This window comes from Leuciscus leuciscus (genome assembly GCF_965113295.1).
Source record: "Leuciscus leuciscus genome assembly, chromosome: 7".
NCBI lineage: Eukaryota > Metazoa > Chordata > Actinopteri > Cypriniformes > Leuciscidae > Leuciscus > Leuciscus leuciscus.
Window position 1 is genome coordinate 31,535,540 of NC_138731.1, and position 27,884 is coordinate 31,563,423.

Below are 27,884 nucleotides of genomic sequence, written 5' to 3' on the forward strand. Positions count from 1 at the left end.
GTTGTCTACTTCACTAGGTATGTGACCTTTTAGCACTAGCTAAATATAGCCCAAGCTAGAGGGGGGGAAAAGGCAGGATTTGTCCTCTCCATTTCTTTCCCCACCTCTTCTGCCCAGGTCTCTTTGACGTGTTCAATTCCAGCGAAAGCAAGTCTTATTGACAGGCTTTAATGAGATTGCTTCCCCTCATCTATCTTAAGTAAAGATCCATTGGCTCTCTTCTTTAGCCACAGCTTCATGATGCCCATCAGGCCGTGATTTACAGTGCTAACCCATCAGCTGACATCCAGTGCTTTCCGTAGACGTCTTTTTTCATACAGATCCTTTTTAAAAATGGTCCATAAATCACTAGATATACCTGATAGTCCCGAAAGACAAAGGAGCCATCTTTATCACATACATTTAAAAGAGGGATGGTACAATAGTGGCTCTATCTTTTTTTAGTATCACTATTATTATTGCTCAGATTTGGGGTTAGGGATTTAAACAAACCCCTCACCCTGCGTGTCCACTAGCGCGTGGTGAGCAGAGATGAGCGAGTGTTGCCAATTCATTCTTTATTGGTGGCAGGCTTGTGCTGGGGACTTTAGGATTGACAGCAGAACAGAATAAGTGGTAAGAGTGTGTAAATGTGAGAAACGTCTTCAAAATGAGAGCTTAAAAAAGCGGGGCGGCGGTGAGGTCAGTCATAGACCCAGAATGGACATTAAAAAACATTAAGGGTGAGTAAATAATGACAGAATTTTAATTTATCCCGTTAAGGCCAATTACTGGCACAGATTTATCTTGTCTTTTTTTTTCTTTTTCTTTTTTCAGGAGGGGAGGGGGACATTATTTTAAAAAGTTGTTTTTAATATATTATTGTTTCAAATTTATTCATTCAATTCAATTCAATTCACGTTAATACATCATTTCAAAACAGCTTTACAGAAAGTAAATAGTCCATATTACAATTTAGAGTGATCTGTTATCAGAGGTTACTGTCTAAGTTATATATTTCAGAAATGTACATATACAAAATCACAGTTAGCTAAAAATGTATTAATTTAAACAATGTAATAATTTAATGCAGAAACAATGAGCTCAATGAAGTAATGAATACTTGTTAGTTAACAAATGATTATGACAATTCATCATTATAATCATTTTGCATAAAATATTTATTTCCTTAAAGTACTAAAAGGATTTTTTTTTTTTTTTTTACTAAATAAAACCACTAAGTAAACGAAATCTTTAAGAGGGAGTAGAACCGGAACCATCAAATTCCTGCTCCTAACACCCTAGTGGCGATGACTTGTGCATGTACAAACAAAACAAAAACAGTAAAAATCTGGTTGGTGTACTGGTTGTAGTTTGAGAGAGCTGAATGTAAGGATGGGGTTTCGGCTGAAAAAGGCTCTCAAGTCTACAGTAGCTCTAGAGCGATCTGATGGAAGTCTGAATGTGAGCGACAGACGACAACAGATCTGGGATTCCCCAGTTTACTGATTCTCGACACGTTCCCTCTGCCCGACTTTCCTCCGCCCACTCTCTCCCTCTTCTTTCTTTCTCTCTCATCCTTTAACAGTATAAAGGTGAAAGGCTCGATGCGTTGGGAGACCGCCGTTGTTAGGTAACAGCCTGCAAGCTCCCTAAAGGCACGTTTAGACTGTTTATGACTATATCACTCCACAGGTGCATCCATACTGCGTCAACACACTCAAACGCACGCGCACAGCCACACACAAACTATCCAGTGGGGCGTCTGCACTCTAGATGCCTGCAAGCATTCACTCACTGTTTACCCGTAATACATCAGTAAAGGTCAAATGCTATAAACCTCAGACTGCTATTCCTAGAACCCCGCTATTTATGACACTCTCCATCTACTATGTCTGCTCTGAGGCATTTCTAAGAAGTCGACAAAAAATACTAACACAGCCAATGTAACACTTCCTCATGCAGAAAGCTGTCAAGCAGAGCTGGAGTAAAAGAGAAGGTGCAAATGCCTGTGTGTTTGGTGGGAGCTCTCTATGACGGGCTTCAGACAATTCACACACTGAAAAAGACATTTTCACTCAGAAATTGCTAGCACATTTAAAGTAGAAAAACTGAACTAGTATTTTCTTGTTTACTCCAATAATCTTTGTTTTTTTTCAATCTACAGAGCAGCAGCAGAGAAAACGTCCCCTGTAAGTTCTTATAAAATATTAATCTGATCATGACTGATTCAGTCAGGCAGAGGCAATATGGCTCTGGGACGAGTCCCTTGACTACTTAGACCGCCATAATATAAAACCTTGTGTCCAATGGGCTTGACCTCCTTTGAATGAATGTCCAGGTTCAGCCACTGGGGAGGATCAAACTGCAATATTTCTGCTAGCATTACTCAATCAGGACAGATTGCACCAAACTGCCATCAGATGATTAAATACCTTAAAGATTCTAGCGATGTTGTAATAGATCAAAGAAAGCACAATCAAGGAAGCCATCTGTCCACTACCTTTTTCTTTGTGCCTGTATTGGGGGGTAGTATTATCATTGTACTGTACAAAAGCATCTATCCAGAAGGCTCCTATTTCGGTAGTTTTAGCATTCTGGCACAGTTTACACAGCTAAATGAATGATTGCATCAGATCCACTGATGGTTAGTGCCAATAAGCCGGAGAGTGATATAAGAGAGTGGATGGATCAATCTCTGTGCGTGCGTGTGTGTGTGTGTGTGTGTGTGTGTGCGTGTGTGTGTGTGTGTGTGTGTGTGTGTGTGTGTGTGTGTGTGTGTGTGTGTGTGTGTGTGTGTGTGTGTGTGTGTGTGTGTGTGTGTGTGTGTGTGTGTGTGTGTGTGTGTGTGTGTGTGTGTGTGTGTGTGTGTGTGTGTGTGTGTGTGTGTGTGTGTGTGTGTGTGTGTGTGTGTGTGTGTGTGTGTGTGTGTGTGTGTGTGTGTTTATGTGCGCATCTTAAAGCGCACATTCAATTAAAGTAACTCATCAAAGTGTTACAGTGGACCCTAACCCTAAACCTACAGGTCGAACAATCTGAGAGCTGTCAAGAAGGATCGCTCCTACCAAACACTCTCAAAATAATAGTCTGTTTTTATTCCTGAGGAAAGGGACAGAACTAGATTGGTTGCCCCTCTCTCTCCCTGTACTGTCCTGCTGATTCTTCTCTGTCTAATGATGGCAAATAAGCCAAAATATAATGAAAAAAACAAAAAACATGAAAGTGCGCTATCCAGTTGATCTATCTATGCAGTCCAGTCCAAAATGTGTTTATTCGCGGTCAGGATACTTTACAAAACGCAAACCACTAAACAGTGGCATCTGTGAACAGATCTTTCACAGGAGAAAAATTATAGGACCATGGTAACCACACAACATGCAAACCTGAACACAACAAACTAACTAGTATTCAAACAAACAAACAAATGTTTATTTAAACAGACCACCGTTCAAACATTTGTGGTCTGTAAGATTTTTTTTGTTGTTTTTAATAGAAGTCTCTTATGCTCACCATGGCTGCATTTATTAAAAAATATTGTGAAATATTATTATGTTTTTAAATATCTGCTTTCTATTTGAATATATTTTAAAATGTAATTTATTCCTGTGATGGCAAAGCTGAATGTTCAGCAGCCATTACTCCAGTTTTCAGTGTCAGATCCTGAAATCATTCTAATATGATGATTTGGTGCTCAAGAACTTTCTTTTCTTATTATTATCAATGTTGAAAACAGTTGTGCTGCTTAATTACAGCATTTATTTGAAATATAATTTCTTTGTAGCATTTACTTTTAATGCATAATTGTATTTAATGCATCTTTCCAGAATAAAAGTATTAATTTCTAAAGAAAAAAAATCGTACTAATCCCAAACGTTTGAACAGCATTGTAAATATGAGAGTAAATATTTTCTAATCCAGTTTTAAGCATTTGTTTACAAGGTAATCTAAAGAAGAAGTGCTATTTTATTTATTGTAAACCCTGTAATTAAATAATCAATAGTTTTATTTCATAATGTCATTTCAAAATGTACATTTGATCAATCCACATTTAAAGATTTTTTTTTAAAGATGTAACATTATTAATCATTTTAAGCAAAATTGTAAAAAGTAAATAAATAAGAAAAGATTGTAAGTAAAAAGTGCACTAAAAAAATAAGTTTTTTGTTTGTTTCTAAAACATTATTTTCTTCAATGTACTGTATCTTTTCATTGAATGTTCATCAGCTAGTGAAAGTGTACAATCCCCACAGACAAATGAGATTTATCAGAAGAGAGCAGTTATTGATCCATCGGTCTGATGTATTTACACCAAATAGCTGATCAAAGACTGTCTGCTCTAACCTGTCATTGTGGGAGGTTACACCTCTGATCCAAGCGAAGTACACTGGCACCCTGATAATAAAACAACGACAGCTTCAGTTTGCTTTATGGGCAAACTATTAATGATAATAATATTAATGATTTATCAGTCTAGGACAGGTGGTGCCAGATCAAACTCCTTTCTCATAGCGATCGAAGAAACAGGCTTGCACTGACGTAAGGGGAGACGATTGCTCTTTGACAAAGACACTTAGTAAATCCTATGACACAAATTACACAGACATAATGAGAGCTATCTCTAGATTAATTTTCATTTTTGTGATATGCGCTAGCCTTCTGAGTTATTCAGTTGTCACTTAGGTTGAAAAGGTCTGATAAATGAATTAATGTAAATGTAATGAAGCCACCAATTACAAGCAATCTACTTTATCCTATAGAAATAGGAAGTGATCCAGGGTGGTCTCAGTGTGCTGTGGGACTGTCTAAGATGGATGATGTTTAAATTCAGCATGACTTATCACAGGGGCCATTTATGTGAAGTCCCTGGAGAAAGGCGATGTTGAGAAATGGCACAGTTGAGCTTTGATGAAAATCAAATTCCAAAGACTGCAGAAGGCTTTACTTTTGTGTTAAACACTGTGATTCTGTGGCACTATCAAAACATTGCTCTGTTTTGTTTTTTTCAGCATCCTTACAAGCCCAGTACAGCAATATTGGCTAAACCAATGGCAATGGATGTCCACATTTCCAATTCTATAATATTTATAAATAAATATATTTTGACATGAACAGATTATTTTGCATTTGGGAAATTATTGAAATAACAACCTTTGTTTTAATATCATGTTTACTATTTTTCTTACATACGGTAGTCAGAATCAGGTTTTTTATACATGAAAATATATGCCTTTACATTTTAGGACAAGAGACTCTAACATGTTATATTATTCTGTATATAACATATTATATTTTGAGGACCTTGGCATTTGAAAACTCCTGCCCTAGTTTGTTTACTTTACACCACTAAAAAAAAACCTTGTATTGCCATATGAGTTTAGTGTGGTAATGTATTTATCAATTAAAACAGAAAAAGAAAATCAAATTCATGTCTTTTTTGGCAGTCGGCTGCTTATTGGTTTTCTATAAATCACACAAGCAATATTTACAAATGAATCACCACTAGAATGAAATACAAATAAGAATGAAGATCATGAAAAAATCAATGTGTCAAAATAATCTACATGCAATTATACACTACATCCAAAGAGTCATTTAAAACTGCATTCACCCCACAGACTTCCACTGGAACTTGGAAGTGTATTACTTCTCTACGTGTTTTCCTTTATTTTTTCAATCAGGGGCAAGTTAAATTTTCTATGCCAAAAGAAGCTTTCGATCGATCTTAAAGAAATAGCTCACCTGAAAATTCTGTCAATAATTACCTACCCTCATGTCATTCCAAACATATGACAAACTTCTGACAAAATAATTTTTTGTCTATACAATAAATAATCTGGTTTGGACTTTCATCGTATGGAAAAAAAAACATCCTTCAAAATGCCTTCTTTTGTGTTCACGGAGGAAACGGAAGTCATGCAGTTTTGGAACGACATGAGGGTGAATAATAATAATTTCATTTTCAGATGAACTATACCTTTAAGTAGTTTAACCTGTAATACTCCCTTAAAGATGTGCATTGTGTGCATGCCTGCGTGTGTGCTTGTGTGTGTATTTGTGGTCCCGATAAACCTTTCGTTATGGGGACAAAATGTCCCCACAAAGATGGCAATATCCTAAAATCCTTGTGACATTTTTTTGGGTCCCCATGAGGAAAACAGCTTATAAATCATACTAAGTGATGTTTTTTGAAAATGTAAAAATGCAGAAAGTTTTCTGTGATTGGTAGGTTTAGGGGTGGGTTAGGGTTAGGGGATTTAATACAGTTTGCACAGTATAAAAATCATTATGTCTATGGTTAGAACTAGGCCACAAAGAACTATAATATGATTTCCAAGAATGAGCTGTGTGTGTGGCAACAGTTAAGGTCAATTTTGCAACCTAACCTGTAACCGTCTGGCACCTAGACAGGGACGTTCATTTATCAAGTCACACAGTGGCCGCAAATGACTCCGACTTTTCTCTGAAGTGGTGGGGAGAAAAGGGCATAATGGAACAAAGCATATGATATAAGGCATGATATCATCCCGGTCGGGCCGCAGTAGACGAGCTGAATTCAGAGAAGGAAAATGATTCATAAGCACTCTTCTCCATGCCACTTCATTCATCATAATTCATCTTGAAATATAACAGAACTCAGCATCCGTGAACAAATCAATACATCTCTGCAGCCCGAGCCGAAAAGATAAATAAATTAATTAATTAATTAACTTAGGCTTTATTGAGCTTCTTCAATTATTCAACAACTGCTCTATTAAACCCCAGAGGCCTTTAAAGATACAGTAAGGAGATGAGGGAAGCATTCTGAGCGGTGCTCACTTCCAGGTCTCGGCCCATCTGCTTAAAGACAGCTCTCTCCGCACGCTGAAACCCTCAGGAGGCCAGCGTTAAGAGACCTGCCTCTTTTATCTATGGCACTCGCGCTCGTACGTCCTTAGCTATGCGTACTCCAGCGAAGCTTAGCTACCGAGCAGGTGATCCTGCAAAACACCGACTACGCCACAGGGAGAATCGTCTGCCTGATATGTGGCGCCAGATGCTGATTTAGTGCACTAGCAGAGTTCTAAGGGGAAGAAGTGGGGAGTGAATAGGGCATTAAATCATAAGCTGAGCTCTGGGTTTCAGAGCGGCGGAGATGAAGAGAACTACAGTTAAGGAGAGAGAGAGAGACGTCACCTCATTTAACCTCCTAGCAAGCTCTCCTGGGACCATCAAGCCTCCACCTGCACCCGCAGCCTCTGAAGTGGGTGGCACGCTGAGCTGGACTGCATGTGGGCAGCAGGCTAAGTGCTGCTATGGGTAAGCATAGAACCCACTGACCTGTTGGAAACAACATTGAGCCATCCCATAACTTCCATCATGCACCTGTCACATCATATCCCCTCCATCCAGGACAGTACCTTCTAAAGAAGAGCTCTTAGCTTCTTAGCTCACTAAAAAAATGCCAAAGTGAGTGGTTTTGATCATCAGGCTGGTAAAAGCATCAACAGTTGCCATTATTTATGAAGCAGAGATGCTGTTAAATGTATAAGGCCCTGCTGAGATTCTCAATTGCGTTAATATCAATGTTGGGAAGTCATTAACTAAGGGAAAATTAAAATTAAGAAATTTGTTTTTTGAGATTTTATTGGATTTTTTTTAGTTTGGCTCATGTCCCATTTGTTTACATCGAGAAGCCGGGGTTTAAGCCATTAGGGCACAATCGAAATGCTTTGGCTTCACTTTTCAGGCATACTTGGCCCGTACCAAAACATGAAAATTATACATTTAGGGAGTGTTGTTCACACATGTTCTCTTGGTTCTTTTGGTCTGGACCAAAAAAGAAAATGAGACCCATCTTTTCAGAGGTCTCGGTTCTCATGGTTTAGTGTGCACCAGGGATCGAATGGCAGCATTCAGACTTATTCAAATGAACTGCACTAACGGAACAATCGCACCAGAGTTCATTTTAAGTTCAAACCTACTAAGTGTGAACAAATCCTTAGTCTTGGTTTGCTTATTGTTCACAATTTCATTTTTAAGACCAAACCTAAAGATAAAAAACTAAACAAACAATAAATAAATAAATAAACACTTTTATGACACATATTTTGAGACAGAACTTACAGAACATCCAAAACAATGCAGTGTGCTGGTCTAAATGTGCTCGCTGTGTGTGTGTACATATGATGGTATTTTTACCTGCTCGTGAAGAGCTTATAACATGCATAAAGGAATCAAAAAAGCGCCAGGAATTCCACACAAACAAAGATCTGCTGCAAGGAGACACGGTTCCGAAAACTGTACCAAACTGTAATGGGATAAGTAGCTCCTATGACGAGAAAATCCAGGTACAGTATACTTGAGCATTTTGTTCTTTATAGGGTTGTGACTTGACGCTGAACTGGATACTGTAAGTGAGTGAAGTGAGGTAGAATAGAATAGAATAGAATAGAATAGAATAGAATAGAATAGAATAGAATAGAATAGAATAGAATAGAATAGAATAGAATAGAATAGAATAGAATAGAATAGAATAGATATTTATTGTCATTGTCAATCAAATTTGCCAAATGTCCACTAAAGTAAATCACTTTATTCAGACCAATTCATTTAAATTTACTGGTTCAAATATGATTCACCAGTTCGTTTGAGTCCCTATGCAGATGCTTGAATATTATAATATGTTTTTAGCTAAATTCTGCTGTTCTCCACAATTCTTTTTACTAGGACTACTTTTACGAGTTACATAAATACATTTTATTTCTAGTTTGGTTGTGTGCCAGAAAATACTTTTCTGATTACTAAATACTAAATACCACCAATAAAACTAGAAAGCTCCAAAACGTAAATAAATATATATATAAATTATAAAAATACTTAAAATATTAAAATATATACTGTAATCTTGTCAAGCTACAAGCTCATTATTTAAATTAGCATCTCCAATACCGTTTAATATAATTATATTAAGTGAATGAGATTGGAGAACATATCTAAATATATTAATAATCAAACCTACAACTAAACCAGGGGTAAAGAACCAAAAGGTCACAGAATCACAGAAAACCATATAAATGATGTTGCTTCTACACTGTAATGGAAGCCTGTATTCTATTCTATTCTATTCTATTCCATTCCATATTGTGGAAGGTTTGTTACACTTTCTTTACAGTGACATCGGTGACCTTAAATAAATGTAAATGTGGTTTACTTCATTATATAAATTATGCTATAACTGTGATACAAAATTAATCTGTGATATTTATACTGTGATATAAGATTTTGGTCATGCCGCCCACTCTCATATTGCACTCTTTCTGTCCCCTCATTCCCTCCCCCCACTTGTATAAAGCAGCTCTGGGCTTTAGAGAGTTGGTGACAGGCAGAAGCCACTGAGACAGACTGAGAAAGCTGAGAGGAGTTGCCGGAAGAGCCTGCAGGACTCACAGGGATTAGCAGTGGTGAGGGACATTGGGTCATGGCACTGCCAAGCGGGTCAGACTGCTGAGGACGGAGCAGTGGGGCATCTCTTTATTCCAACTATATCAGGAGTGCTGGGTTTTCAACTGTGGGACTCATATTAACCCCTGCTGGGGAAATTACAGTGATCTCATTACTTTTCCTAGGTATTCATACTCGTGATGCTTTAGATGTTGCCAGTTTGTTGAAAATGTACGTCAGTGTTTATCCAACTATAAAACAATGTGTCTGTGCTAGAAACACACACAAAATATCCCTAATGAGATCACATTGAGGAAGCACATTTTACAATCGTCTGTTTTCGAATTCAGCACCGTGGACAGCTCCAATAAGTAAAAATGCCTGCAGAGATACACAGTTCTTCTAACATTCGTCTACATTACGCCCTTCTTGCTGGTCACTGAATCCTGCAGCAGAAAATTAGGTTAAATACTTGAAACACATTGGGAAAAAAGTTGCTTCATATTAGGGCAGAACAAAAGGATAACGCCAGCATAATCAGCCCATACAGCTTCATTCAATGCTGCTATTTAGAGGATGGCCCATAGAACTAGGCATGTTACACAGCATGGTCACACAATTACTCTACGTATGTCACTGGGAAATGACAAGATTAATGGACTTCATTGTTTTTCAGAGCCAAAGAGACTCCAAGTTCTCCACACAGTTCTTACAATAGACAGCAACAGCAAAGGAGAACAGAAACTATGTTCACAAATGTATTTATTCAATACTTCTGAGATAGATAGATAGATAGATAGATAGATAGATAGATAGATAGATAGATAGATAGATAGATAGATAGATAGATAGATAGATAGATAGATAGATAGATAGATAGATAGATAGATAGATAGATAGATGCAAATGTGTCTCTAAATGTAATTTTACTGCTATTTCTCTCTATAAATCACTGTGTTGTTGACATAAGGCAATGAGTAATGATAGCCAAGCACATAATGAGACTTGGGCCTCACTAGCTTATGCACACACATACCCAGTGTGTGTGGCTCTGTAGAGTATGCTTGGTTAGTTGGAGACATCTCCAGTGGGAGAGCGCTCTTTGGTGCAGTCTGGACTGATGAGAAGCCAGAGATGTGGGGGTGGTGTGGGCTGGGTCATGCTGACTGCACTGAACTGGCACCAGGACTGATTAAGTTCAGTATCGCTGCCTGGGATCAATGATTTCAGGAAATCAAATAAGGTCAGTCTCATCAAACGCAGTATAGCCACCACCTAAACAGCAAATGTTTAACATGGGTCTAAAAGCGCTAAGGTGATTCGGCAAGAAAAACAAGCAAAGCAGCACCAGATGTGGCCTACAGTAGTCTCAGCCTCAGACGCCCACAGTCCGCTCACTGACCATCTGATGCATATTGCTTACAAAAAAAAGCAATGCAAGTTCTCAATCTGGAAAGCTCTAATCTGATTGGATGACTTTACACAACTTCAGGGAATAAAGGCACATCATTACTTTAGGACAGACAAAAATTCGTACTAGTCTATATACATTTTCCATTTACTTTTTCATGTTTTCTGTTAGGGATGCACAATATATATCAACAGCATATCGTACATGTACATAACTGATAAGAAAAAACTGGTAACACTTTACAATAAGGTTTCATTTGTTAACATTCGTTAATGTATTAACAAACATGAACTAACCATGAGCAATACATTTGTTACTGTATTTGTTCATCCTTGTTAACATTGTACAGCTGTTCATGTTACTTCACAGTGCATTAACTAATTAAAATTTGGACACATGCTGCTGTCCCGAGAATTTTAGGTTTATTTCGCTTTTGTGGACCTATTTTGCCAAACGCGTCACACCCGTGATTCTTCCGTTGAGAGCTTGAATAATAGACACTCCGAAGCGAAATAAACCTAAAATTCTCGGGACAGCAGCATGTGTCCAAATTTTAATCTTAACCGTTCTATTTCATCAGATACGATCTGTAAACAGGGCTTTAAGTGTAAAATACCGAACTTGTCCTTTAACAAATACAACATTTGAATTTAATAATGTATTGTTGAAATTAACATTAACAAATATTATTAAATGCTGTAGAAGGGCAGTACATTATAGTTCATGTTAAAGAGGCTACATGCGATTTTCTGAAATTTAAACTCGCGACTGACACCTGTGGCCAAAAAACGGAACTGCTCTTCCTTTCTGCTCGCTCTCGTACGTGCACACTTCACAAGTCATCCGCTGCAAAGAAGTCAACATTATGTTTACAGAGGTAAGAACAGTCAAATACATATATTGTTTGAGAAACTAAGTTTGTTTGCTGACTAGCGGTGGTGGCAGAGTGATCTGAAACGTTTAACATGAACGCGCTTGACGTCACATCCGCAGACAGCGTGCGGGAAAAGCCGACCCGACAGAAAATAGGAAAAATAGGATACAGGCTTATAGGTGCACCCACTGTGAGCGGACAAGGTGTCAGTATGCTCATCAGGAGATGTTTGAGTCATAAATGGTCAAATAAAAAGGCTATTGTTACGTTTATTTTGGGGGAAAAGTTGCATTTAGCCTCTTTAACTAATGAAGCCTTATTGAAAAGTGTTACCAAAATATTTCTTAATATTTCAAAATATACTTTAAAATAAAATAAAAAAACTGGTTTTAGTATTTTATTTTAATTTATTAAATAGATTTTACAAACAAGGAATTCACTGGGAATTTATCAGCTATTGGCTGTGACATAAAGCTGATTCCTAACTTAGCTTATCAATAACATAGGCGCATCCCAAACCCCATCTAAACAACAGTTAATACAAATGTCTGATAACCAATAAATGGCACAAATGTTTAATTAAACATAATGGCACTAGTGCTTTTGCTCAGCTGCCGCCAGCCAGTACAAAACACCAATCCAGCACAAGCTCCATGAAAAACCTATTTGCATGCACTATGGCAGAGTACAAATGATCCTACAAAAAGCACTGAAATGATCTGATCCATGAGAGTCTGCTGAGTGATTCACTCATTCGGAAAATAGTACGCACTCCACACAGAGTCACTGTTGCGCATTAGGGTGTAATATGCTATTCGAGAGAAGTACGGTGCGTAACAGGTGGCATAAAGATCATACACAGCTTCCATTAAGCGATGAACATCCCCTCATTTACAGAGCAGCAGTCACATTGTTTCCTGCACTTCGAAGTGCACTTCTGCAGGTATGTTTGAGAGCAAATTACCTCCGGTTTTTATGCCCACTTAAAGCTGTATGATGCTTAGTAATGCAGCTCATTCACATTTGCTAGGCTTGAAAATGAATGGGCAGAGTATAGAGTGATTAAGATCTCCACATTTATCAGGATTACTTTTCCAAACACACAGCGAATGTAAATCATAACTGGACGTTGAGCTCTGCTGTAGAATGGTGGTATGTATTTGAGTATATATTTACCAATAGCTCTGTGAAGTGTACTTGCAGAATAATTGCATATACACTACCTGTCAGATATTTGGAATAATTCAGATTTTTTTTTTAAATTTGGAAGACGTCTTTTACTCTCACCGAGGTTGCATTTATCAAAATAGTAAAAACGGCAATATTGTGAAATATTATTACTATTTAAAATTACTAATTTAATATATTTTGAAGTGTAATTTATTCCTGAGATGGCAAAGCTGAATTTCTAGCAGCCATTACTCCAGTCATCAGTGACATATGATCATTCAGAAATCTAAATTATTATTATTATTATTATTATCGGTGCTCATTTATTAATAATGGTTTGAAAACAGTTTTTGCTGCATAATATTTTGTGGAAACCGTGATACCTTTTTTCAGAATTCTTCTCTGAATAAAAAGCTTAATGAAAAGCATTTATTTGAAACATAAATCTTTTATAACATTAACAAATGTCTTCACTGTCACTTTTGATCAATTTAATTCAATAAATACAAAGTTCTGGCATGAAACTCTCTATGGTGCAGGCTAATAGTTTCTTTTACTCACCTGTTCATAATCACATCGTTATCTATAGGGCGCAGCTGATTGGTTCCTGCCGTATCAGTAGCCAATGAGCTCGCTGCTCAACCTTCAAATACTTGGTAGCATTTGCCTTAGCAGTGCAGCATGTTTTCAGAAACCCTTCACCTTCCCCAGCTCCACCTGTATAGATCTGCTACGGGTAATTAAAGTACACTAAATTGTACAGCAGCAGCATGTCTTACTTGCTCACAGCAGAGTGTCGTGTATGTATTGGTAATAGCAAGTCCCGTACTTGCTCTGCCGCAGCAGCAGCAATAAAAGCAGCAGCAGTTTTTCTAAGAAATGTTTCTTGAGCACCAAATCAGAATATTAGAATGATTTCTGAAAGATCACGTGACACTGAAGATTGGAGTAATAATGCTTGAAAATTCAAAGGAATAAATTACATTTAAAAAAATATAAAAAAGACAACTGTTGTTATAATATTTCACAATATTACTTTATTTTTGATCAAATAAATTCCTTGATGAGCATAAGAAATTCTTTCAAAAACATAAAAAAAATCTTAATTATTCCAAACTTTTGGCCGGTATAGTGTATACAGTACAATTCTTATATATATCAATATTTATTTTCATAATATTTACATTTCTTTTTACACAAGCATATGATGACATCCTACTCAAAACCAGTCTGAGCAGCTCAAGTGTTCTCTGTTTGATGATGTTGCAGTCGATTCCAAATGAGCAAAATTTGAGATGCGCTTCTACAGATATCCCCTGCTGAGTGTGTAGGGAGCAGTCAACACTGTGCAGGGACCCTGTGAATCGAAACACAGCTTATGATTTTGCCAAGTAGGGCAATTTTTTTTTTCTTGGTCTTGGAACCATATTTCTGTTAATGGAATATCACTACTTAAAGGGTTAGTTCACCCAAAAATGAAATGTCTGTCATTAACTACTCACCCACCTTTGTTCATCTTCGGAACACAAATGAAGATATTTTTGATGTAATCCGAGTAGGGTTGACCCACAGAGGTTGAACCACTTTAGTCACATGGACTATTTTAAAATATCAAGATTTCAAAAATATCTTGATTTGTGTTCCGAAGATGAACGAAGGTCTTAAGGGTTTGGAACGACATGAGGGTGAGTAATTAATGACAGAAATTTAATTTTTGGGTGAACTAGCCCTTTAAAAGTTAGGGTACAGGTTAGTGATAGGGTTAGGATTCTGTTTGATGGGAATGTTGTTCTAAGAGCAACAAAAGATGCTGATCCTGGTACACTCACTTGTGTCACAGCGCCACGATGCACAGGAGCATGCACGTGCACAGATGCACATGTGCTTTCTATGCCCCTATTGCATGTTAGGATGACGCACGTAAGATGCAATGAGTAGCTAAAGGCATTTTTTGAGTCACATCTATGTATCTGGCTCAGCAGCACTGCATAATCTAACTTCACTTGTCCATTCTCATTGAGGGATGATCATTGTTACTGCAGGCACATTTTCTGGCTATACACCATTCATTTCATACAAAACCCATATTACAGTTGAATTTTTATTTTGAATTGCAATTCTGCATTCTGCTTGATACCTGAATTAAAATTCAACTAAAAATTGAAATGGGGAAAGGGGAGAACCTGCACCACAACACACTGATAAATACAATTAAATCTAAATTAGAAAAATGCATAGCCTACTTTACAAATGTTAAGTCATTAAAGATTTGTGCACCACAAAATGGCTGCAACAACAAACAAATCAAAGGAAATAATTAGAATCCAATTTGTCCATTCATACGCACTCATTAATATTCATTATTTAAATGAGATAGACTACTCAAAGCTGCGGTGTGATTTTTTGCAATACTTCTATTCTAGTTTAAAGTACAGACACAATATAAACCATAAGCCATATATAGGTTAATTTCCCAAATACTGTAAACACTGTGGCCGTGTGGCACTGACTTTGCTCTGTTTGTTTGAGAGGCATGACACAGCATCTTTTGCTCAACCAATGACATGAGTTTGGGGCGGGACTTTCCTTTGGAGCCTGTTGCAAATGTTTGGAATTCATTCATTTGTAATTCTGTTTGTGCATCTAGTGGTCAGAAATTACACACAGCTGCTGCAAATAAATTCAGCTGAATGACAGAATGACTGCATATGTAATTCACAGAGATCTATGCTGCAATAAAGCCAAACTACCTCATAAACATCAAAGCCAATGCTCAATGAAACTTCAAGAGAAAAACATTTTAGAAATGATTTGTCCATGTGACAACAACTCTCTCAACATTCATAAGTTATCAGCACAGCTTCTTAGTGATTGATAACTGCTCATCATCTCAAGTGTCATATTTAATATGGGGTTTCTTACTTTTTTCTGTCTTAAAGGAAATAGTGGCATCTGTCCTTAACTGTGAGAAAGGAGTTACAATTTACACTTCTGTAAAACGCTCATTACGCCTGGGGTTGACAGGGAATTCAGAGCAAACAAAAACACTCTCCCACACTAAACATCTTCATTCCTCAAAGCTCCACACAGGAGATTCGGTGTCGCTCTCACTGTGGAAACAGATCTTTAACTAAAGCTCAGAGGTGAGAAGAAACGTGCACCACCTCTTTCCTCAGCTCAGCCTTTTCAACAAGCATTCAAAATAAATCATGCACTTAAATGTTTGTTCATAACGCAATCTGTTCATCTGCGTCTAATGTGTGTCTGATGGTGCGACTAAATGTGTTCATATGTAATTCAGAGAGATACTCTCCTGTACTTCCTGTACACGTAGTGTTGTGACGAGGGCATTATGTGTGGTGTGCATATCCCGTGAGGATTTCATCACACCTTTTGGGAACATAACACACGTATGCACTGTTATGGGAACAAAAGAGAAATAACACCTGCACCATTTCTCTGTTTTAGGCATTATGTTGCAAATTATTCAGATTATGAACATGCAAGAGGGAAAAATGGAAATGTAGCACTTTTGGTGTATTTTCAGAATGTGCAAAACAGGGTGAAATTATTTAAGTAAGTGTTGATGAGAAAGGGAACGTGAGAGGGATGCTGTTAAAACAGAGTCCAGTGGAGCTGTGGTTCTACGGTTAATGTACTGTAGGTACAGGTGAGGTACATTCTCTCTCAATGGCCCGAAATAACATAAAAGAGTCTACTTATCCCATCATTGACTCATTGTACATGAGTCACTGTGTGGCACAGCAAGAACAGCAGAATATCCTCCACTGGGATATGATGTACTCCCATAAAGTTCTGCATGTGACATTTTCAGGGAGCTATTCGCAGCAATACCGATATGAACATAAAGTTGAGTAAAGACCAAAAGATATTAAAAATAGTCCAGTTAAAACCACTTTAGATGTAGCATTCATCTGCTTAATTCAAGTCAGCATGCATGTTTTCTTAAGCAGTGCATGATCATAGACATATACTTAGACTGATCTTTATCGCTGAATCCAGTTCTAAATAATCTACATCTAATTATCATCAAGTAATTTAATACCATGATATGTAGGCTACCAAAACCCGATCACTAGTCCAAGAGTAACCATCTTTTTGCAAGTTGCATCGCTAAACCAGTAGGTTCAAATAAGTGATTGTCTTTGTAAGTGAGTGTTTGAACTATTCATTCATCAAAATATGTAGATTCATTCAGAAATGAAACAAGTGACTGTGAGTGTAGAGGTCCATTCAGACCAAAGACGATAACGATAAAGATATAGTTTTAAAAATCATTCTAAATGTAAAAGAATAGCTGAATAGAGTCCACACCACAACGATATTGACGATAATGATATTGTGCATCAGAGTGGATGCTAAGTTATCGTTACAGTTATTTTTATAGTTACTGCTCTTGATGTGAACAGGCCTCAAGTCAATGAATCAATCACAGATTAGTTTTAAACGTATTTATTCAGAAAAGAAACTTCTGAAAAGAAAGTCTGACTGAATTCAGAATAGCATACTTCCATACCACTCTTACAATTTGCCATATTAAGCCACTGTTTATATGAAAGAGTCACTGAATCATTTTCAACTGATTCGTTAAAAAAGGTTGATTCATTCAGAAATGGCTCTGTGCCCTTATAGGGTTAGTTCACCCAAAAATGAAAATTATCCCTTATTTTACTCACCCTCGAGCTGTCCTTATAAAGCTTGATTTCCCCCAGAACTCGACTTGCATACAGCCATTACCAGTGTTTATAATTTATAAAGTTATGAATATGGATATTTTTCTAACAAAAACGCATCACTTCACTCCAGAAGGCCTTTATTATCCCCCTGGAACTGTATGAATTACTTTTATGATGGATGGATGCGCTTTTTTTGGCTTCCAAATCTAGGGTAACATTCACTCCCATTAAATCTTGGAAGAGCCAGGATATTTTTTTATATAACTCCAATTGTGTTTGGCTGAAAGAAGAAAGTCATATACACCTAGGATGACTTGAGGGTGAGGAAATGATGGGATAATTTTCATTTTTGGGTGAACTAACCCAGGCACACTAAATCCACCACTTCGGAGCAGTATTTAAGGCTTAGCCTATCCCATCATTCATCATGTTCAGGAGCTCACGTACCCCGAAATCGTGAGATGTTGAGGAAAACTTTCTAGTGTAAGTTCAATTATTATAATTTTGGAGTAAAAAGTAAAGTGTTGTACAAAACTTTTGCAACTGCTTTGCATCGCCTAATTAGAAGCACCATAATTAAATTGTATCATGTTACATATAGAGACTATTGAATAGACATTTAGAAGTTCAAAGCGCAAAGAATTGAAAATCAAAATGTGATAATAAAGCTCTGTAAAAACCTTTGCATTTTAACAACACTAATCAAATTATATACACACATGAGGTCTTCATGCCCACTTGTATTAACACTTCGCATAAAATGTTGTAATCATTATAAGCCTATTGTTTATTGACCTGATGTATAAAAGCAAAGACACTCACAATCATCCTGTTTGTCTCAATATCACAACTCATCATATCTTTTGCTGTGCAGCTGTAGATTAAGTAGCAGCTGAATATTGGTGCAGGAAAAAATGTCAAGACAGTGTTCCTTTTGCATCAGCTAGACAATGCAGACCCTGAACAGATGAATGATCATGAATATTTTTCTTAACAGAAAAGGTTTTTGATTCCCAACCCAAATGCTGAATAATTTCGTATTTCATATTAGCCCACATTCGTCATTTCATGTTCTCGTTAATTGCGATGGCAGTGCGGTTTTGAACCATAAAATGTTTTAGAGACTCCAAACACAGGGGCAAGGTTAAGTGCTACTCCAAAAACACAGAATTATCTAAAACTCCAAAAGCTAAAAATGTATGCACCTCACTCTGAAACCAAACACACATCTGCACAAGCTATTGAAAATAATGCAGTCCCCTGCGTATACTGACTAAACTAAGCATGCATCACTTGGAATTGTCATGTTGGAGAGTCATGAATAAGTCATGAATTCAGTAATAAGAGGTTTGTAATTCCCTTGCAGTCACTTATCATTAGCGAGCTGAAAATGAAAACAGCATCAGACTGCAATTAACCGACATGTAACTTCTGCTACTGTAAAACGTGTGACAAATACATTTTTCCACCAGAAATTACATTGTTTTTTCACCTTATCTTAGGTAGACACAGACTGGCAGAAAATGTTCTGCTGAACAACTCCATTACTCTTATAAACAAAGGTATAACAATGGCCATAAAAAACAAACAGCAGGGATTAGAATTTCACGTTGTGCTCTTTCTGCTGACTGTAAATCCATTCTGAACATGTCTTGGGGCAGTGCATGCTGAGATCTTTGCTGACAGGTGCATTTGTGGCTGTTAGAGATGGCTATTATTGAGAGAAGATATGGAAGCTGAGGTGCTACAATCATTACATTCGTAATTGGATTCCGCACAGATCTTAACATTACTCCAGATCTGTGGTTTTCATATAGCTTGGCCAGCATGTCAGTGCTCATGAATGAACAAGTATCATTGTTGGGGATAGAAAATCAATACTTACCTTAAAAAAAATGCTGTGTTGTTTCAACCCATGTTTTGGTAATAAAATGTAATTTGTATTTTAATATTAATATAAAATATTTACAATAATAATAAAATATTATTTTTGTATCTATACCAAGTAACACTATTTTCAAATTCATCTAGTCAGTGAGTAACACATAATGTATTGCTAATATTGCGTATCCACCTCATTTTTACCATAAAAGGGGGCACAGACATTTTTCTTTTAAATGTGCAAGGCTTCTGGTGTCATCCACTTCCTGTTATTTAAGCTTGTCTATTATGTTGATATTACAAACTGTTTTAATTCATAATTGTGATGCAGTGATTGTCGTGCAAATAGTTTATTGCACTTTCTTAATTATTTACCTATAGCAGCTACTGAATCAGAAGTCTCACACATTCACAGGAAATAACTTACTTCTGCATTGACAAATAAGGTGGAGAGATTTGGTTTAAAAGCAAGATAATTTAAATAAGTAGCCAGAGACCAGAAACATCATGAGCTGAGTTTATATAATGATTTGAAAACAGCAACAGTGTTTTAAGTCTGTGCACAGCACCATGGCTCTGGGACAAATTTCCCCTCAGGGTCAATAAAATATTTTTCATTTCAGGTTATTTAAATATATTCCACATAAATTTCCAAGCAATCAACTCAAAAAAAAAAATGTGATTAAAAAATCGCACTATTTCAAACAGAAGGGTAAAATAAAGTGGCTAAAGTAAATGTGGATCACATCAACACCAGATAGATCTGTTGGTTATAATGAGACCCATCTAGTTTTGTTGTGACTCGATGTAAACGTCCAGTATAGACACAGTCTGAGCCACAACCTTCTATTTATCTCATTTTGCACCAAATACAATTTAAAACATTTTCCTATCCCTCACAACAGAGTCACTTAGGTCTATGGACAACACATCACCATGTCTACACAGCAAACGAGCGGTGAACAAAGTTATCTTTTCTGCAAGCAAGGCAACATCTACACACTGTGTCTGTAAAAATGCTGTGTGATTTCAGTTACCCAAAAATAAAAAATAAACCATGCCTCAGACAGCTGACAGTAAGAACAAGTGGATTTCCTTTTTTAGAATATTACTTTATATTTTTTTTATGTTTTAATGATGTAAAAGTAACAGTTACTTTTTTACAAGTAACAATAATTTAAAGTAACAAATGACATAAAAGTAAGTTTTTACAATTAAGAATAATAGAGTATATTATTTTTAGAGTAACATTCCTAACACCTACCTAAATACATAACATTATTCAAACAAAACATATTGGCTTGAATAGAGCTGAGATGGGCAGGTGTGTGTGGAACAGTCAGTCCAGGTCATAATAATACACTCTTGTTTCATCTAATGGCTCTGGATTATGTCCGGCAAATGGGGCTTGGATTGGATTAACAATATTTAGGAGATTAACTCCTTTTTCATAACAGATGAACCACAAAACGAAGGGATATAAGAACATCTGACTGCAACATTCCGACAACAAAAGAGAAACACTAGTGATATTACAGAATTTTGACGTCTGGTTTAAAAGTGTGTGTTTGTGTATGTGTAAGACCAGGGTTATTATGTGAGGGTGTTAACAGCAGAGTGATTCACACCCGGGACTCTGCACCCTCAAGTCTCACTCAGCGCCACTGAGGCATCAATAGTGTGTTATCAGACCCATCAGGTGACATGCCTATTCTTGGAGTTTCCATTCAGCATGCGGAGAAACAGCACACCCAGAGCAGGTGCCCGCAGGATACTGGAGCTCAAAACCATGACTGTTATAATCTTGACTTTGGTCATTCGCGCGCACACCTTCATGTGACATGCACTTACAGCCTCATTAAAGTACAAAAGGACAGTAAGGAAATGTTAATACGCTGTGTAAATGTGTGAGAGCATGTGACAGCAATCTGTGCACTGGACAATGACTTTCTCTATCTGCAGGGCTGACGTCACCTGTGCTGTCTCTCTGATCTAGTTAAAGTGAGCAGATCTCTGTCAGGAACCAGAGCAGTGGCGAAGATCACTCATTCACAGACTCTATCCCCAAATAACATTCAAAATAGGCAGCTTAAAATAAAAAATATGTGAAAAATTTGATTGTTAAACCTAATAGGGTCCAACAAATATTGTATGAGCGGTTTTATTTTCCATTCATTTTATGTGAAGTTTGCTAGTTTGGTAAACCTGTTGTCTAAATACAATTTAAATCAACAAACATTACATAAACATAAAAATTAAATAGACAAAATGTAAAAAAAAAAAGAATAAAAAAAAGAAATAAAGATAAATAATAAATCAATAATGAACATGAAAAGTACATTTAAAGCCTGTCACACCTCAGAGGTCTTGAGCTTCACAAATGTATCCAATTAAAATAAATAAAAAACAGTCATATTTTTAATACAATAAACTGAATTGATATTAGTGCTAAAAGTAATTTTTGTCAAATGAATATCTTGTAAAAAGTATTTTATATATTACATATTTTATATATGAAATTGTGCAATAATAATTTAAATATATATATATTTTTATATTACATAAATAATATCTAAATAATAGGACACAAAAGTCCACCATATTGATGCAAAGTGTAGGTGGTGTAGGTAGTGCACTAGTGTAGGTAGCGTAACTACACTAATACCTCCTCTCAGCTTCTGTCTACTCTTATCATCATCCTCTCTCTTTTGTTCACTCACTACTGAATGATAGTAGATGCTGTGCACTGATGAACTGTGAGTGGGGCCGCCTCTTCACTCTCTGTTTATCCTACACAAACAAGTGGTTTTCTGAGTCGCCCGGTTAGAGTAAATACTGTGTCCTTTAGCTCTTTAGCTAGAAAAGAAAGAAAGAAAGAAAGAAAGAAAGAAAGAAGAAAGAAAGAAAGAAAGAAAGAAAGAAAGAAAGAAGAAAGAAAGAATAAAGAAAGAACGGTTGGTATGTAAGAAGGAAGGAAGGAAGGAAGAAAGGAAGGAAGGAAGGAAGGAAGGAAGGAAGGAAGGAAGAAAGAAAGAAAGAAAGAAAGAAAGAAAGAAAGAAAGAAAGAAAGAAAGAAAGAAAGAAAGAAAGAAAGAAGGAATAAAGAAAGAACGGTTGGTATGTAAGAAGGAAGGAAGGAAGGAAGAAAGGAAGGAAGGAAGGAAGGAAGGAAGGAAGGAAGGAAGGAAGGAAGGAAGGAAGAAAGAAAGAAAGAAAGAAAGAAAGAAAGAAAGAAAGAAAGAAAGAAAAGAAAAGAAAGAAAGAAAGAAAGAAAGAAAGAAAGAAGGAAGGAAGGAAGGAAGGAAGGAAGGAAGGAAGAAGAAAGAAAGAAAGAAAGAAAGAAAGAAAGAAAGAAAGAAAGAAAGAAAGAAAGAAAGAAAGAAAGAAAGAAAGAAAGAAAGAAGAAGAAAGAAAGAAAGAAAGAAGGAAGGAAGGAAGGAAGGAAAGGAAGGAAGGAAGGAAGGAAGGAAGGGAAGGAAGGAAGGAAGAATTATATTCTGCTCAATTAGTAGGCCTGTGCAACAACACTACAGTAACATTTCCCATAATTCTCTGTGGCTGCAAGATAATGACACATACATAAACATCAATTACACAAGTAGTCCATATTATAGTCCAGACTATCCTTGTCTGGAGGTGAAAAAGATAAAAGAAATATGAAATTCTCCAACACATTAATTTTATTCCAATTAAAATCACTTTAAATCACAATTTCTGAACTCATAATTAGGAACTTCTCAGGAGGATTTGAAGGCAGTAATATTTCACACCTGGTGACAGCTGGCCCTCCAAAGTGCCAAATATTACACAATCTCCTGCTTTCTGCCTCTTTAGGGTTTTGTATCTCGTATGTTTGGCAGAGCCATTAGACATCATTATGTCTGGCTGACTCTATGTTCACACCCTATGTAGGAACAAACTCACAGTCACATTCTCTGCGATAAGCGTGTGACCCTGTAGGACGTTACTGAACCGCATCAGTCGGACTCACAGTCACGCAGTCACTGCTAATACACTCTGACACTAACAGGAGGGGGATAAATTGGTTTGATGTGTGGAGCACTCAAAGTGGAGGAAAGCTATCTGGGTCAAATTCTGCTGACGTCCTTCCACACTTCCTGAGCCACCTGACCTGAGCAGACTTCATTACACAAAGGTGGGGAACGCACTGGTCACCGTTCCGGCGTCATGTGAACTTCGGAAATATAGCAATATCAAACAGGAACACAATGGAAAATAACCAAAGCCTGCTTCAACTGAATTCCCAGCATACTGGGGAATCTGTTACTCAACAGTTACAGTACGTATCTTTTCAATATAATACAGTAGGCAAGAATGCCATCTTGGTTACCATAGTTATCCATTCATCTTCACTCATTCCAGGTGCAAGGTATCATTTATTTTCCTCTCTGGTATTATTTTGCTGTCTGCATGTTACTTATGTACTTTTCATTGAGATAAATATAGGGCCAGATTTACTAAACATGGCAAATCCCATAAAAGCGCCAATGGGAGTGGAAAGTTCTGCGGACGATTTTACTGACAATGTGCACATTAAGAGAAACCCCTACAAATGCATATGCAATAAGGTCAGCCGCAAAAATGACTGTCCCTTTTAAAGCCTTTCCGTTCTGTCGAGAAACTTTGCGTTCGTTCGCATCTTTTCGACTCTTTGCCAGCAAACGCTAAGTTTCTGGGGAAACACAGTTTCTCGAGGGAATGCAAAACATTTCCAAGCAGGGCCTAAAACTAACTTTTTGCCACACCTGCCAATGGATGGTGACTTAAAGGGGTGGTTCGGGATTTTTGACATCGGACCTCATTTTTAAGTCAGCCTGGTTGTTATTCATCAGTGGAGACATTTTTGTAAAAAAATTATCCAGTCCTTATATTTGGATAGTTAGCCGATGCTAGGCTAGCGCGAGTCAATGGTATATGTTAGCCAGCCATTAAAAACCGTTTTACCCACTCCACAGAGCACCAAATGCAAATCAATTATAACACTAGACTATCGATGTATATGTCCGTTGAGAGAATAATGTTAGAAATCAAACTTACCTTTTCATCACATTGCATTAGTTATAATTTGTTCCCTGTAATCATAAGCCTTGTCTACAGCAGCAGCGGAGTGATATTGATTACCTAGGCAACCGAGTGAGCCGGTACACACATGACGCAAGTGTATTTACCTGCCGCGACTTTGATATCGCTGAGGAATGCTAGCTAACGTTAGCTGGATGTAACGACTGTAGTGCGCTTCTGTTCTGTGTTTACTTTTTGCCGCATTACTAACCGGAGCAAAGTAAAATTCCGCAGCTGCTGAGAAACTAGTTCCTTTGGGATCATTGAGATGAAAGGTAAGTTTGATTTCTAACATTATTCTCTCAACGGACATTTGCATCGATAGTCTAGTGTTATAATTGATTTGCGTTTGGTGCACTGTGGAGTGGGTAAAACGGTTTTTAATGGCTGGCTAACATATACCATTGACTCGCGCTAGCCTAGCATCGGCTAACTATCCAAATATAAGGACTGGATAATTTTGAAAAAAAAATGTCTCCACTGATGAATAACAACCAGGCTGACTTAAAAATGAGGTCCGATGTCAAAAATCCCGAACCACCCCTTTAAGAAAATTTACCGGCTAGCCATAAATATTTTTTACTGGCCATGAATTTTTTTGCAAAAACAGGCAGTAATGACACCAAAATTTTACATACCAGTGAAAATTCACAATTCTCTATTCCAATTTCGATAAGACAGCTAAATTTACAAGCCTTACTAATGTCAATTAGTACAAGTAAACAGTCAGTAATAAAATAAGAACAAATAATCAAATTACAAGCAAAAGCATAAATAAATACAATGTAACAAAGATACAGATGAAATTAACAATGTATTTAAAAAAAAATTCGGTAGGTCTGACAGCAGTTTTCAGGGACAGAAATGTAATATAGCACTGCATAGTCTTCACTGTATAAATTAAACATCATTATTAATTAATCCTTAATAAAGTAACAAAAGTTATTCAGTCAAGTGATTTTTTCTTTGTCCTTTATTGTTTGATTAACATTAAAAACACAGACAGCAGCAGGACTATTAGGCTACTGTCACTTTAAGAGCAAATGCACAGATCCATTATACTGATACTGTACACTGTGCACATTTACTTTCTCAACTGTTAACGTTCACTTAAGACATAACCGACTATGTTTACAAGGACACTCGCTATTTTTTTACAATTTTGTTTGAATTTGTCCAAGAAGACATGAAAGAGGGCTCAGTTTAGTATTCGCGCGCTGTTAGAAGCGGCTGTTTGGGAGAGCGCTTCAGATGTGTGCGCACACAAAACTTTCCACACAGCACAAGACTAACGAAATGAGCTCCCTTTCGAGTCTACTTGTCAAAGCTTAAACTTTCGTTACAATGAAGCACTGGCCCGTCAACTGTCCTGAGCGTCGTTCACATGTATTCACATTTATGCACTGTTAAAATTTATGAAAATGTTAACTGGCCAACTGGCGAGTAACCATTTAATATACTCTTTTACTATTTTTACTCGCATTTGGCACTTGTCGAGTGTTAATTTTATACCCTGTTTGCAAGAGAACTCAAAAGCATTGACAAATAACTTTTCCTCCCATGTCATATTCTTTTCCTTCACCATGTCCCTTTGGTGGCCCTGTACTAATGTCATTTCATTGGTGTCACAATTTTAAAGGATGTTGCAAAATGTTACATTTTGGTAATGTTCAGTTTCCTCATTGAAATGAATGAGTAACCATGGTAACCATGATTTGTTTTCCCCTCATGCTAAACCCACGCCCCCAGTATGTAGTACCTGTCTCTCCTTTCGAAGCATGCGCCCTCCGAAGCGTAAATTGTTGTAATTTCTTTATGACTTTGGAATAAAATGGTTTCTTTACTGAAATGAAGCAGCTTCAATGACATAGCTAATGTGTTGCAGGCTGTACGCTAAAGCTGAATGTTATTGATCAGCCTTTTGACGTTCAGCTACTACGCAACAATCCCCATTGTTCTGACTTCAGCTGAACACAGGCTCCGCCTACTCTGAACAGAAATAAATGTAATTAGGCAGCTGAACAGACTCAGGTGGGTGATACAGTCTCTCTGTCACCCTTTAAGAGAAAAGCTATTACTTAATGTGAAGATTATATAACAAAACAACTCGAGTTCTATCCCATAAGCACACAGACACTCTCAAAGAGCCTTACTAATTAAAAGAAGCATTGATTTTTGAATACTACCTGCAAAGCACTAGCTGTTCACAGGCTGGTGAAAAAAAAAAGAGAGCAGATGATCACTGGCATACTCAGGGAGCATGTTTCTCTGAATATACCAATATATGATAGATTTTCTTTTTCTTATAAAGATTTTGACCAGTTGCTTTTGGCCTGGGTGACTTAAAAATGTATGAATTACCTTGAATGATATTTTCAAGTCAGCCTTCACACTACATTGTAAAACCTTCAACAGCAATCCTTGATTACATATTTAAATCACAAGCTGTCCGTAGTGCAATAAAAACACATGCTGACCAGCTATTTATAGACAATAAAACTTGAAAAATTACTTCATTGCTTAAATGCTATACTGCTTTTAAATGGGAAAGTTCACCCAAAAAAAAAAATCTGTTTATTTTCTCACCCTCTTGTCTTTTTGATTTTTCTGTTGAGCAGAATGACAATATTTTTTTCATACAATGAAAGTAAATGGTGCCAAGCTAATAAGGATGGATGGATGGATGGATGGATAACAAAATTCAATTCAGTGTAAGCGTTGCATGAATAATTATTTACAATTCTGGAGCAACAGTTCATCATATCAGTTATATTCAATATTCATATTTCTCACCTCTTTGAAAGATTTGAATGAGGTTAAAATAACAGCTCTATTTCACCAGCATGTGTGTACAACATGCCTGGGCTTGCCAGGTTGAAGACAATTAAAGAGCCAATTATCAGTGTGCTGTGGAGAGTGAGGCCCTCAGCAGTGGGCCAGTGGAGATCAACACCAGCATGGCCGCCTGTAGAGCATGGCAAAGGTATGAAGCTTTTCTCTCAGGGATTTGGCCAGCGCACAGATCTCAAAGAGCCATCTATCACAGCCAGACATTTCCAGCAAGTCAGCATTTCTACAGCGGCCACACACGATACACACCACGCCAAGCACTACCCATGGGCTACAGCAGAGAGATGAACCGGGGAGATAAGCGCTTATATGCATGCAGGAGATAATAGTACTGATAGCCCTAATGCCTCATTTGGATAACGTTTGGGAAAAGTTGGCATCAAGCAGGAGGACATGTTCTCCCTGTGCTACGGTTTTGTTTTTCCCCAGGAAAACCAAAGCTGGTTGCTTTCATTTAAAATATGAATAGCATCATTCATATTTACTGTGTTCCTATTTAGCACTCAAACTCTGGAATAGT

General features: G+C 37.1%; 1 protein-coding gene and 1 long non-coding RNA gene across 3 annotated transcripts in view; one reads left to right on the forward strand and one right to left on the reverse strand.

The window, feature by feature from the left end:
• LOC309503785 overlaps positions 1-11,800 on the forward strand; it is a 247,067-nt gene extending 235,267 nt beyond the window's left edge. Inside the window, exon 2 of the long non-coding RNA XR_014207859.1 lies at positions 11,531-11,800. This is a non-coding gene — a long non-coding RNA (uncharacterized lncRNA). The remainder of the gene's footprint in view (positions 1-11,530) is intronic.
• The window catches only part of fgf14 (fibroblast growth factor 14), a 135,276-nt gene that overhangs the window by 73,057 nt on the left and 34,335 nt on the right, over positions 1-27,884 (reverse strand). The window lies entirely within an intron of this gene.